At 42.9% G+C, this 2,104-nt stretch overlaps 1 non-coding gene across 1 annotated transcript; it reads right to left on the reverse strand.

Annotated features, from left to right (window-relative positions):
• Positions 1-247: 247 nt before the first annotated feature.
• On the reverse strand, positions 248-351 carry LOC112774036 (small nucleolar RNA R71). The gene has a single exon (XR_003188549.1). It is a non-coding gene; the product is annotated as a small nucleolar RNA R71 (small nucleolar RNA).
• Between the last annotated feature and the right edge of the window lie 1,753 nt (positions 352-2,104).

The following is a 2,104-nucleotide window of genomic DNA, read 5'->3' on the forward strand; positions in this document are numbered from 1 at the left end:
ATCATTGTTCATTTGGTGGGAGTGCTAATGAAGATCCCAACCAACATCTCACAAAATTCCTGAGAATTTGTGACACTGTGAAGTCCAATGGAGTCCAGGAAGATGCCTATAAACTGCTTTTGTTCCCATTTTCACTTAGGGACAAGGCAGCTAAGTGGCTGGAATCATTCCCAAGGGGGAGTCTAACAACATGGGATGAGGTGGAAAGCAAGTTTCTGGCACGTTTCTACCCCCACAAAAGGTCAATAGGCTTCGATCTGAGGTTCAGACTTTTAGACAACAAGATGGTGAAACTCTCTACGAGGCATGGGAGAGATTCAAGGATTTGACAAGGAAATGCCCACCAGACATGTTCCATGATTGGGTGCAATTGCATATTTTCTATGATGGACTGTCTTATGAATCAAGGAAGGCTGTAGACCATTCATCAGGAGGTTCATTGAACAGGAAAAAGACTGTGGAAGAAGCCATTGAAGTGATTGAGACAGTGGCTGAGAATGAGTACTACTATGCATCAGAGAGGCACAACACTAAGGGAGTCATGGAGCTGAACCATGTTGATACAATTCTAGCCCAAAACAAGGTGTTTGCCAAGCAACTAGCAGAGCTTACCAAGCAATTAGAAACAAAGCAAGTGGCTGTAATACACACACAAGATCAAGAGGAAGTAAGCATTGAAGGAGGTGATTGGGAAGAGGCCAACTATGTGGGAAACCAACAAAGGCAATCATATGATCCACATTCCAACACTTACAACCCAGGATGGAAAAATCACCCAAACTTTGGGTGGGGGAACCAACAAACCCAACCACAAAACCACAAACCTTACAACCACAACCAACATAACAATTCCACATACCAAAACTCCAACCAAAGATCATACCAAGCCACACAAAACACTTACTCCCAACCATCATATCATGGCCAAAATAATCAACCTACCCAACCTAATCCGAACCAACAATTTCAAGATCAATTAAACCGGATAGAAGGAATGATGGCAACCATGAGTCAAGACATAACCGAATTGAAAAGCTTCAGGGATGATGTGAGAGCTACCTTAAGAAACCATGGTGAAAAACTCAAGAGGATGGAGTCTCAAGTAGGAGAGCTATCTCAACAGGCCCCCAAATCAACTGCAGTGTTCCCTAGTGACACAGAAAAGAATCCTAAAGGGGAACAAAAGAGAGTGAGATGGGAAGAATGCAAGGCCATCACCATATTGAAGGAAGTCTCAGAAGAAGAAGGAATCAGGCCCTCAGAACAGGAGCCAGAAATCTTGAAGGAAGGTGTGGAGGAAGCTAAGCAGGAAAGTGAAACTGAGCAAGCCAAGGAACTGCAAAAAGGCACGATGGAAACATACCAACCAAAAGCACCATTTCCTCAGAGGTTAGGAGGAGGTGAAAAAGGGAAAACCTATTCAAGGTTTTTAGAGACATTTAAGTCTCTCCATATCAATATTCCCTTTCTTGAGATTCTCCATCAAATGCCTACACACATCACGTATTTAAAGGAATTGTTGAGCAAGAAAAGAGTTTTGAAGGGAGGACAAACGGTAACAATGAACAAAGAATGCAGTGCCCTCATCAAGAAGGACACAGTCTCTAAGAAAACAGACCCAGGAAGCTTTCATATTCCTTGCATCATAGGAGAAACAAAAATTGACAGAGGATTCTGTGATCTAGGAGCTAGCATAAATGTGATGCCTCTAACTCTTATGAAGAGGCTACAACTGAATGAGGTGAGATCCACTGATGTAATCATACAACTGGCTGACAAAACTCAGAAGCAAGCTGAAGGGGTAGTTGAGAATGTGCTGGTGAAAGTGGGAGATTATTACTTCCCCACAGACTTTGTCATTTTGGACATGGAGGAAAGCTACCTACACCCTATCATTCTGGGAAGGCCATTTCTAGCCACTGCTAGAGCACTCATAGATGTAGAACAAGGAGAGCTAATTTTGAGAATACATGATGAACAGCTCATTTTCAATGTTTTCAAACCTGCATCTGAGCCTGAACCAGAACATGAAAAGCCTAAGGATGAGAGTAGCCATCTGTGTCTGGAGGAAAGCAATCCGGCAGCTGAAACTCTGAAACAGTCC

Source organism: Arachis hypogaea, chromosome 18, assembly GCF_003086295.3.
Source record: "Arachis hypogaea cultivar Tifrunner chromosome 18, arahy.Tifrunner.gnm2.J5K5, whole genome shotgun sequence".
In the NCBI taxonomy this organism is placed as follows: domain Eukaryota; kingdom Viridiplantae; phylum Streptophyta; class Magnoliopsida; order Fabales; family Fabaceae; genus Arachis; species Arachis hypogaea.